Here is a 12,583-nt window from a genome sequence, read left to right as displayed (position 1 = left end):
GCATTTTCATCATACACCTTCTTGACTTTGTGATTCAGTTTGCATGAAAAATAACCCAGACCATAGGGCTAAAAGTGACCGCAACAATTGCGAAGTGTGTCACGTGCACCAAAAAAATGATAAGAAATTACATTTGGTTTTAATATTTAGTTATTAATTCAATCAAATATTTCCATATAAAATGGATTATTGCATTGCTTAATGCCACATTCCTCGCTAGTATTTGTGCACAGCTTTGATTTAGATTTCAAACTAAGATCTACAGATTGTCAAAGTCAGCTTCAACAAATAAAAAATGCAAACAGGGCAGGATTGAACAATAATGTTAACAGTCACAAATCAAATGCTCCCTGCACTCCTGTGGAATATGAACAGCTGTTGCTGGGGTTTTTGCAAACATACTACACTTTAAATCTCTTTAATAATTTGACAAAATAATTTTATACCACTTTAAAATATTGGCTGCAAATGAATCTGACATGCAATAAAGAAAAAACATTCCTGGTACCATTTCCAATCACGTTTGTTGTGCCACAGAAACAACAACATTTAGAATTTCCCTTTCAAACTAGAGCCACACCATCATCTGTGACTTGTGACCCCTAAAGGAATATTGGAACCCAGCAACCCCTCAGGCTCCCGCTCAGCCCTGGCTGAGGTTCACATTCACATTCTCTTGTCCAGCGTTTAGCTCATACTGATTTTCTCACTGAAAACACCAGCATGATAGCAAAATCCTTCTCATCAGCCATGCTAACTGAAAAATACTAAAAATCAACAATGTGGAAACCTACCCCTCCAACACACACACATTAGCCTGCTTAGGGATTCGACTTGGCCAATTATGCATCAGATTAGGCCTTAGAATAAAATCCTAATCGGTGGTGTTGGTAAGAACCTCCTTATTGCATTCTGTAAGATAGAAAATATAAATAAACATCTCCAGTGGTTTATGTTATGCATAAACCTTGGTGTCAAGAGTTAAAATCAAACCCTAGCGAATAGGCCCTGCCAACTCACCTGCTCGGCTGTGATGAGCCTTCCCGCACGGTCCAGTGAAGCGGCTGGCTCCTGCTGCTCTTGGGCAAGGAACCTGCCCCTCCAGTACAACTGTCCTGATTATCTCCCATACCACACTCTTTAAATCCATCTTCCAGGGGTGTGGCGCGCAATGCCTAAAGAAATGAAATAATTTTATCACTTTAATGAAAACAGAATTTTTGTCACTTAACTACAAACTGGATTTCCATTGCAGTGAAAACAACAGCCACAGGTCATCACTGCGCCAAAGTCAGTAAACCTTACAGAAGAGAAGGAAGAAAAGGCTTACTGCCAGATCTCCGAACTGCAGAGGAGGTATTGCATTAACATACATTGCTGGGTAGCAGCTAGGAAATGCTAGAGACACACTGAAAGAGAGAAAACCCCAAGTCCTACTATGAAGCTCAATGCAGACCCCCCACAGATGCCGACAGATAACCCACTGCAGTGTGGCAGGTCTGGGGCCAAAGCAGAACTGTTCAAGATGCTTTGAAGATTACACCAGATTCTGAGATTCTGAAATTAAAACACATCACAATAGTGACAACCATGAAAAGTTGGGTTACATTTTGCAAACCATGTATGATAAATCTTTGTAAGTTAACGTACAGAAGTACCTTAATCCCACTTAAAGCCAATGACAAGCTGTTGAGATAAGCCTGATACTTTCATTCCAGCTACAGTTTTATTAAGCTAAACACCTAGCAGACATAGTAAATAAACCTCATAGTTCAGCAGCTGAGGAGCCTCCCCTGCCCCATGTACTGGTGCCACAGCTTTGTCTGGGTACACATCTTGCTGTTTTCTTCCACATCCAATTGTAGTTCTGGTTCACTGAGAGCTCTGAAACTCTCTGGGATTCTTAGAAAGCATAAAGCTATTAACTGCGACGTCCTGTCAGGACTGAGGCTGAAGGGTAACTCTGTAGTTCCATGTGCCACATGCCTGAACAGAGATGTGCAGTTCAGTGTCAGCAATCGCTTGGTTCAGGGACACTGCTGAACCACTATATTTTATACGCACCGATTTACAACATGGCAGTCAAAGCCTCTCAATACAACACTGAGCTCCAGCATCATTCTCGCAGAAGTGTTTACATTCCTAGTAAAACACTCAGGGATGGATTTTGGAGGCTGTTTCTCCTTGCAGTAAAGAGCCAAGGCTATGCTACACACACAATCACTGCTAACAGCTGATACCTGGGACAGCTGATGTGCCTGTTTAAGTGGCAGCACAAGATCCTATTCAGAGCTCTGAAGAAGAAGCCACAGACCTTGAATTAGTTCACACAATCATCCTGACACCACTGAAATCTGCACAGCAGTGAGAAGACGTTTCACTGGTTGTGTCCAGGTAGAAGAACCCTGAAGCCTGCAGCAATTTGTACATGATTTCACACGCTTCCCATCACCAGCTTCCGTCTTCAGCAAAATCATTTACTGTCTTTCACTCTAAAGTTTTATTAATGGGATCAAGGCCAAACGATAGGTAGCGTGTTCCACCAATTAATAAAGTTCATAAAGCACTAGGGGATCTACCTGGATGGGAATCATCACAGAAATTCCAAGACTTAATCAGACCAAACTCAGCTGCTAATGCCAGCGAGACGTAAAACTCATTACAAGGGGTAGCTAAGCAAGCAGACAAAATTGAGAAGTTTTATTATGAGACGCAGGCGCAAAGACTTTCTAACCCAAGTTACGGTTAGGCTTTTAAGGCTTAAAAGCAAAGTACTGCAAAATGCACGTGAGGTGAGTAGCTGAGAGGATACTGGGACACAGTGGATGTGCTGACAATAAGAATTTACAAATGGGGGGTAGGAGGTTTCAGCAGAGAAAAAATATTTTAAAATCTATTTGAACAGTGGAGCTCTATCAACATCACAACCTAGGAACTACAAGAGAAGTGACAAATTCAGAAAACTGTGAGCAAGCACTGCATGTTCCAGTGATGGTTGGAGGAACCCTGCTGACCTCTTTGAGCAGATGCAGCAGAGCACAGTTGTGTGTTCGGAATGGTTCTGGACTGTCTGTACAGGACCGGGAATGTAACGAGTGTTATTACAGTGCCATCTAGTGCAAACTAGGCACTGAATCAGGACAGCAGGGGGTGAAATCCTGGTGCCCACAGCACCACCACTGCCTGCCCAGGAGGGCCATGGCAGCTAGATGGACCATCCTGCTTCTCAACCGAGGTTGGGCTCTGCCTCAGAGAGCAAGCACAACAGTATTCCCCGTCTTGCTTTTGGATGACTAGGTGCTCTGAGTATCTGTGTCACCCATTACAGCATCTTCTTAAATGTCTGGATTATGTGCTGGGCTACTTTATCGTAGTCGCTTGCTCCTCCCTCAATCACACAACTGAAGAGAGCTTTGTGTTGACAAACAGAAAGTGCTCAAAACATGAGAAAATATAACCTTGATTTGCGTGAATGAGAAAAGGTTCTGATCAGTTTTGTTCCTTCATCTTCTTTCAAAATTCCCGTCCTGTGTACGGTTTCTAAGCAATACAGAAAAGCACAAAACTTCCTGTTAGAATTCTTAGCGAACTGCTTTGTTACAAGTGTGCTGTCTCCACTACTCCAGAGGGAAGGGCATCCAAACTGCATGCCTTGAGCAAGCACACGAGGTGCCATCCCATGGCGAGTGCAGAGGAAATGCTTTCGCCTAGCAGGAGCGTCTAAACAACCTTCACTCTCTTGCTTACTTATTGATGTCGGAGCTCTGCAGCCAAGAGATACAGGCCATGGCTCAAACCCGCTTTCATGAAGTGAAAGAATTCCTCTTGAAACCCCAAACCACAGATGAAGAGCAGGGCACGTGTCTCCACTCCTGCTCACACACGACACACACCCATACACGTCCCCTCTGTTTTGTAAGAAAAGTAAATGACAAAATTACTACCTGTCTAGCCACTCCGATGCATGCAGAAATGTCTTCCATACTGCTTTACTTCCTTAAGGGCTTTCATGATGATTCATAAAAATAACGTATGGGCCTAACATGGTTACGTTGAATGCTCTCAATGTCCAAAAGCCAAAAGAAACATGTCATGCTAGTTTAGAGCTCTCTGATCCTAAGCTGGCCAGACTTGTTTGAGGCTCTGCTCAAACTACACTCAAAATAATCTTTCCTGAATGCAGGGAAGAAATCCAGCTCATTTCACTTAGACATTCTGTATACAGAGGTCCCATATAAATCCCAAGCCCTTTGTTTTGCTATTTATGGCTCCCTAGAGTCACATTACAGAAGCTTTGATTAAAATACAAACCAAGTGAGTAATTGCAGGGTTTTTAATTTTACAGTGTCAGTTTGTCATTGTAATGGATATGTTGGAACACGAAAGTCTCTTAACGAATTAAAGGAAATGCATATTTAGAAGGACTTAAAACTGCCCATGACTAGCAACCTTATATGCTCACATGAAAACAGGAGAACAACTTTTCTTGCCAATGATGCAACCTCCCAATAAAAAAGATGAACTGCATGTCCTGACTGCAGCTCTCAGAGTGCCCTGTGGCTTCACTGACTATCACTGAGCAGAACTGTTGTGTACTTATTTTGAACAGACCCTTCCATCCAGATGTATCCAAAATGCTGACAAAACGCTATTTTCACAAAGAAGTTGGATAGAAAACAGAAAGGAAAACGCTCAGTTAATACTGCTGGACCCCTCCAATCTCATCATCAAAGAAGTAACACTGACATTCCAGGGATGTTTGTTTCCAGTCAGCAGATGCTAGTGTGGATGTGCAGCTCTCCAACAGTGCCAGCCCCACTCCGCCATAGCTCCTAATTTTACTGAAATCGCTATTTACTCACATTGATGCCTACAGGGAAACGGTTTAGCCATTGCTTGCACACCACCCTGATGTGAAGCATGCATGTGGTCCAGGCAGCCCAGGGAAGTAAAGCATGCAGGTAAGCCTGGGGGAAGGACTAAGAGGCAATGCAAAGAGTGTTATGGCACACTGCCAACAATTGTACCAAGTACTACTTATGGTGACTAAAACTAGATTCTTGCCCACTGGAACATCCACATCCACACCTCTGACTCCAGCTGCTCTGAGCAAAACTGTTCCATACAATGCCTGTTAAAATGATCCCTTCACAGCCACAGATGTTATAATTCTTGCAGAATGTGTCTGTCCCCCAATCACTTTCATTTGGCAATTTCCAAAACATAAAGAAGATAAATATACTTTAACGAATTTACCTCCCTTCACCCACACGTAGTTTTCTGCTAAGATTCAGCCTTTCTCTCACAAGCAGCATGTGCTCAATAAGCATGAATTGACTCTGGTTCCATTTTTTGGCAGAGGGATGCAAGTTAAGAAATAAAAATGCAAGCAATTGTTCCTCCTGCTTGCTATTCATTGTTGAAATACTGAAAGTCTCTTTATGAATAACATGAATTGATGTGCTTGTCAGTAACAACAATATTTACAGAATGTATGTAACATTAAAGAGGAAATTGAAAGTAAAGATGTGATTCCACTAAAAGTGACACTGAAACATGCAGTCTTTCTCACCCCAGCACAGTCTGCTCACCCTTTATCAAGATGTTTCGCTTAGTATTCATAAACCTTTTGTATTTGATGTCGACTATTTAAATCAGTTATTATCCGTCAGAGTGTGCCTCTGCAAACATTTGTGACACCAGAAAGAAATAAACAGCAAGTTATTATAGAGCATAACAAAACCCTGAGATTTGTTCATAAGCTACAGAAAGTTTCCCCATGCAACTGAGGATGTTCCTTGCAGGAACCACAGAAAATGTGTTCTGAAAGGGAAAACGCAAAACTACATCAGCTCATCTGGTTCACTGAAGTCTTTCCTAAGGAACTGCTTGAGGCTCCATGCACACAAGCGGCTTGGTACCCCACACTATCACTAAAATCATCACAGACTACAAAGGACCCATTGATACCAGCAAGTACAAGTGGAAACCTAGTCTTTACAAGCTGATGGAACAATGGTGCTTCATTCCTTCCTGATATCCTGCTAAAAATATGAGTTTGTTTTCCTTAAAGTAACTCCTGAATTCATGAAAGGAGAAGAACGATGAATTCAGCATATGGTTCTTACGGTGGACAGAAATGATCACAGTTCATTGTGTACTTGAGATCAATAAACACCCTTCGAGCCTGAGGGGTTTACATCCCCACAGCCACTGAAAATACAATCAAAACTCTCATGACATAAAATCCACATTTTCTCCATACACAAAACCACAATGCACCAAAACACAACACAACAAAACAGGGAGACTGGCTTTCTTTACTTCTTTTTGAGAAGTCCTTCCTTGTGCTCTTTGACCACAGGAACAGGGGAGAGATTGCCCTCTCCTCTCTCAAGGAGAAACCAACCCTCCTCCCAAGGCAAGAGGGAAAGTTAGCTCAGGAGATTACTGAGGAGCCTCGCACAAACTCACCAAGAGAAAAAGAAGCATGAAGTAGGCCCTTTTAAATAAATAGTTTGAAATTTTAGACTTGCTTATACGGACCAGTTAACATAATCCACACAGGAAATGTTAGCAAAATACATTTCTGTGCAACCAACTCCCTCCACCCTAAAACTCCTAAGCCAAGTAGTAGAGAACAGTGAGGAAAAGAAATTAGTTAGAAACACAACAAAACAAACAAAAAAAAACACACACAAAAGGCACTACAATAAAAATAAACCCCTCCAAAAAGAAAGGGACAAAACAGGAAACCTAGAGAAGGAGGGAAGGTGCCACTCTGCATTTCATCCAAAAAAAAAAAGCCATTTCAAAAGACTGCTGCCAATTTGAAAGGGAAAAACAATCCTAATGAAGCTGAATATATGCAGCAGAGGCCACGCACGAATGGAGAGATGATGCCTTTAACAGGTTTTTCTGTTATGGTTACATACAAAGCAGAACATTATGCAAATAAAAAGAAGGAAAACGCCGTAGAGGAAAATACTTCTCTCTCAGGAATGAAAATGCAAACAGTATTAATCACATGGCTCTAGAGAATTTGGTATTAAGCACCGCTAGGGACAAAAGATAAAAAACAATAATTCAAATGTGTTTCAGCTGTCAGATACATCCATTAATATTTTCTCTCAAATTTTACATTATGAGGAGGGATGGAAAGCAAGGAAAGCAAATCAAATGGAACTGCAACAGGTAGGCGAAAAGCAAGCCCTGCTCAAGCCACGACAGTTTCTCGAGTGGGTTTATTCTACTGTGGAAATGCAGGACTGTGCCGGGATTCAGGACTGCATTCCTGAGGAGTATATTCCCAAAGCCAAATGGACACTGCATCGTTACCCAGGAAACATCATAAGCAGTTGTCCTGATTTGTCCACAGTAATGAAGCTGTCATGCTACAAATGCAAAAATTTATTCTTTTCAGTGAAAACACATTTTTATTTAAGTATGTCTCAAAACTTCAGGCTTTCAGCAGACAGCTTCCAGAAGTGGCAATGGCAAGCTCACACCTCTTGGCAAACCACACTGGTGCCTAAGCCACTCTCCCTTGTGGAAGAGAAAAGGAACATAATTTCCTCCTGACTGGACAGTGAAATGACATACAAGTCAAACAGCAGAACCTTGCCCTCGGTGGGAGAAAGAAGGGAGCAACGGTAGAAAAACCATGCTGCTTTTTTATAACTGCTCTGAAATGGCAAGTCAAACTGCCGGTAACTAGAGGGGTCATTAAACTGCCAATCAAAGCTGAAGGTTCAAACCCCTTTTGTATGAAACTGTTGACAAATCTACTCCATTAAAAATGCAGTTCTGTTCCTACCAGCAGTTCTGACAATGCTGTTATGGAATCCTACTTTCCTTCTCTTTGGTTCCTCAAGCAAGGTGTTCCGTCTCAAATTCAAGACAGATATTAATACCTATTCCCTGTCACTGTCAGCCCTACTGATGCACCCAGACATCTCCACCAGCAGCATTCCCTCTGCGCACTGACCCTGGCCCTTCTTCATGGCTCACCTCCAAATCCAGCTCTCTTCACTGCCCTGACATTTCATCCCATTCACTGTATCCATATGGACACACGTGGCTGAACCCATTATTTCCTTCACACACAGCTTGTCCAGCAACACTGTCCATCAGAACTGTTCCTTGACCGTTTATACAGCCACTCCCCTCTCCTAGGCTGCTCCTACATTCCAAGAAACAACTTAACCTGCACAATCGGCACAATGCCCTTCCTCAAAATCACAGGAAATCTCCAGGGATGGGAAATCCGTACAGTAACATGTATTTGGAGAAAAGGTTTGCCACCACTTCCCATGCAGCCGCAGCAAAAGCTGGACATAGTCCAGGAACAGTTCCTGCAACAAAACACACTACCACTAATTCAGGAATGTGTTTCTGCCTTCTCAGACCCAGTATATGCTTTATAAAAACATGATCCCCCTCCTACCATGCTATTGACCAATATATTCTGCTTCTGTTCTCTGAAACTTAGTATCACACTGTGTCTTCACGTTGAGATGAAAATTGGAAACTAAGTATACAGGTCTATTCTGTCATCTTGGCAACCTGGTTTTCCCTTGTGATATTTTAATCCACTTTCCATACTTCCAACACTAACAGCTTCTGACAAAATTCTCTTCTCCCATGCAGATAACGTCCCCATAAACGACCTTACACTATGTCTAAGGCTCGGAACATGGATTTATCTCCTTTTATGACTTTGTACTAAAAAGGAAGAAAATGAACCATTATTAAAAAGGGCTTTCCTCCCCTCCTTTTTAATTCTCCCTAGGAATAACAGTTTCTTTGCCTTTTATCTATTCATCCTAAACTACAAGTACAGTCCTATTATATCACTAGCTGATGCCTTAAAGCATAATATTTCAGCTGAAATGCATTCCTTACATCAATGAAAATGAATTAAATTAGTACCTGCAGGCAGAATAAATTAAATAAAATGTAGGATAACACAATTCCTACACAGTTCTCTCTGTGCAAAAACACTAATACTCTGTGCCTGACATTCAAATAAATTGACTATCTGCATTTTTACGGGTTTTTGTTTTACATATTAAAAATTAAGGGATTTTTTTTAATGACAGTATTCCAAGAAAACAAGTAATAATCTACTTTCATCCAGGGAAAGGGGAGGCAGAGGACTCTCATTTGTATTTTAAAGAATTGTACCGCTTACAAGAAGTACTGGTTTTCTATGTCTGAAAAGTGAATTTCTTTAACCACAGAACAAATCAAAATCAGCTGTGGAAAAAGTGATCCGCGTTATGTCACACATATATTTCCGTCACCAATGTGGCATTTTTAGGAGCAAGAAGTCGGTACGTACCCCGGTCCCTGCTTAAAACATAAGTAAGGTTCTGAATTTCTGAGACATCACTCTCCACAAGAAGCAAGGCTGAGCACACACGTACATAAAACAAGACACGGAAAATGCAGTAACATTGTCATCTGTCACTATACTAGTTAAAAGTGGGATTCTCATTGTTAAGCGTTTGGCATCACTCCAGCATCCTTGCTTAAAGATTTCAAACTGTGTGTTATGAACCTTTCCATTTCACCCACAACCAAAAAAAGCATCTCAACTCAGAATACAGGTCAAATTCTCCGCACCAGAAATTCCTTAGCCAGATAAATAAATTGCGAATATGAGCTTTTTGACAACTGCTATTCCTATAGCATCAACAATCTAATCAGTAATAGCCATAAATCTAACGGGAATTAACTGTTTTAGGAAGTGGTTAGGTTGCACTAGCTCCATGAATGGCATGCACTCACTAGGTCTAGGGCAGGCAGCAGTCCCAAGGATACTCCACTGTTCCCTCTCTTCCTGCAAATCACCTTAAGGGAAAGGGTTTATGCATCTCCCAGAACTAATTTTTCCTTTAAAAAATACAGAAATATAGGGGATACAAAATGAAAATAAGGAAATCCTTAAGACTTGCTTTCCTTTAACTCCTTCCCGCCTGCAGTCTGCCGAATTCCTTTACTAACCCCAGCCTCCAGGCATCTCATGCCTTCGCCTGTACTAACAGGGAACATTCCAAACAAGGCATGCAGGCAAAGAACTTTGCCCAACCTGCCCACAAGCCCATGGGTTTCTCAGACTCCAGCCTAATGGACAACCAACAGGCTGCACGGCAGCAAAGAACCCAAACCATTCTTCAAATGTTCTGTTCCAGTTCCAGTTCAGCACAGCTGGCGTTGCCTACAAGAGAACTCATCCCATGGGAGACCATGGAAATCCTCGGCTGGCCAGCTGGCTGACGACAGCTCCCCGGAGTCCACTGGCAGCCAAGGCTCTCTCAGGGTATCCATGCCTGGCGTTCATTGCCCCACTGCCAAACAGGACCTGCAGCAGCAAAAGTCATCAGGAGGGCATCCTGGCCAAAACGAATCCAATAGCCAATACCTGCATGCCCCGGATTAAACCTTGGGTTTGGAAGAGCTTCCTCTTGAGTAAACAAAAGACAGGGTTTGTGGTAGAACACGCTTTAAATGGTGGTGAAGCCCTGTGCAAGCACCTACTAATTTCAGATGCTGTCACACAGAAAGCGAGAGAGAACACTTTTTTCCCTAGGATTTGAAACAGACTAAAAAGAACAATTGTTTCCTCTTAGTTTTTAATCAGAATTGCCCACCCCGCAGCAGGCGGAAGGACACTGCCTGCGGGAGCTTTTTTGTTGGCCAGAAACTTGGTTTATATAATCAGCATAGCAATTAGTGAGCTCTTTGCTATTAAAAGGAACTCATTATTGCTGTATTTTGCTGATTGATCTATCCTCATGAAGTAGTTTAAAAATGTGAACCACTTAAAATAAAATCTCCAATCTAAATGTTGAGAACATGTACCTGAAAGTTGTGTTTGACTGAACTCAACTCTAATTCTCTGGCAGGTCAAGCACATCTATGTGGAACTGGAAAATGAAAATAATTGCCTGAAGTCACCTGTTGTTCTCTGATACCCGTTTGGGTTTCCTTTGCAAGGGACAGGTCCTCTTAAATCAGGTGAATTCTGACCTCCAATTCTGTGACCCTTTCACATGGATCTGGCCATCAGACAAACAAAATCACAAAGTTCCAATACAGTAGCTGCAAAGTCACTGGATTCCCTGGATGACTCCACTATTGCAGCAGTGTTGTTCTTTTTCCTGAGCGCTCCCTGGAGGCTTCCTATGTCCACTGAGTCCTACCAGTCACATGGAGAACAAGCCTGCCCAGTAGCAGCTTGAAACAAAAATCATCCTTGCCCCAAATCAGTGATTATCATGGATCTGAAACTGTTACAGAATGAGTTACTTTCAACCCCATACTCTGCCAAGTCTGCTCATGCTTCAAAAAAAGCTGATAAATTATCTAATAATTTCTAATTCTGAAACGCAAGAAGGAGGGATAAGAACGAGGGAGAGCTGACAAGAGGGTGGATACGTGTCAACTGTCCAAAGAATTGCCCTTGTCTGGGGAAAACTCAAGTGAATTCTGCCTCCAATGAGGTCACCATACAAAACAGTGAGCTCAACAGGGCCACTGTTTCAGTTCTGACTACCGCCTCGAACTCCATCCTCCAGTGCTTTTAGTGCGCTATCTGTGCCTTTCCCCCTCACCAGCTCCCGTAGCACTCCGCTTCCAAGCCTGCTGTGGCTCTTTTAAGCATAATCCCCCCTTGATCCTTCCATCACCATGACAATCAAATCAGGTATTTATATGCTTCACTGTAGTGCCAAATCATGTCACAACCTGGCAGGACATCACTAGTAACCAACACAGATACTTTTTTTGATGGTAAATGTGGCTGCCCCAATTCACCGCTACTAAAAGAGCAGACTTCATTGAGAGTTGGGCCAGGCCCTGAGACCACGCAGTGCGGTCCCACAGCACTAAGACAGGAAGGGAATACAAGTTTCAGCTCAGGCATTCATGGGGTCCAGGGTCGGTCGGTGACCTAGAAGGTAGGACAGCCACATCGCTGCTCATGTACTTCTCTGGGCAGGCGATCTCCACCCCCTGCCAGCATGGTCGTTACCAACCTGTTGCTTCAGAGCAATTCCCTTAGGATAATGTGTTTAAATATTTAAAGGTCTACTCCTCTACTCGGTTCCTTCCTGCTTCCATTTTTTGAAGAGGAAAGGATTATGCTATTTCAGCCTTTGCTCTTCTTTTTTTTAGGGCAGTAAGTCTTTTTAGGTTCTTTTTTCCTTCCACAAAAATGAGTCCTCATAACATTCGTTTTGCTTTAAGAAATATATGCTCACTCTCAAACCACAAAAATAACTCTGACTGAGCACTATTTTTATCTTTCTTGGAGATGAGTGATTTATCTTTAATTGCTTCTTTCGGTCGGGATGCTGCTTACCAGTATGCCTGCCTTTACTGTGTTCATTAATTTAAGCTTTTTAAAAAACTAATAATACACATCGTTTTTTTCTCCTGGAAAGAGAAGTTGTGGTGGATAGCGCGATCAATTATTAATCAGAGTTAACCGAAAGTACAAATACTCAAGAAGATTCTTAAGACTGAACCAGTTCTGAGTGCCTGAATCTATACCATATCATACTTTCCCAGCAGAAGC

General features: G+C 42.2%; 1 protein-coding gene across 1 annotated transcript in view; it reads right to left on the bottom strand.

Moving 5' to 3' along the window:
- The window catches only part of SHCBP1 (SHC binding and spindle associated 1), a 255,291-nt gene that overhangs the window by 119,175 nt on the left and 123,533 nt on the right, over nt 1-12,583 (bottom strand). The window contains exon 20 of the mRNA XM_054078490.1: nt 1,021-1,175. The gene's annotated coding sequence lies outside the window, so the exon portion shown is untranslated. The remainder of the gene's footprint in view (nt 1-1,020; nt 1,176-12,583) is intronic.

The sequence above is a fragment of the Cuculus canorus genome, chromosome 13 (genome assembly GCF_017976375.1).
Source record: "Cuculus canorus isolate bCucCan1 chromosome 13, bCucCan1.pri, whole genome shotgun sequence".
NCBI classification, from domain to species: domain Eukaryota; kingdom Metazoa; phylum Chordata; class Aves; order Cuculiformes; family Cuculidae; genus Cuculus; species Cuculus canorus.
Note: the sequence above shows the minus strand (reverse complement) of the source record. Positions and strands in the feature narration are given on the sequence as shown.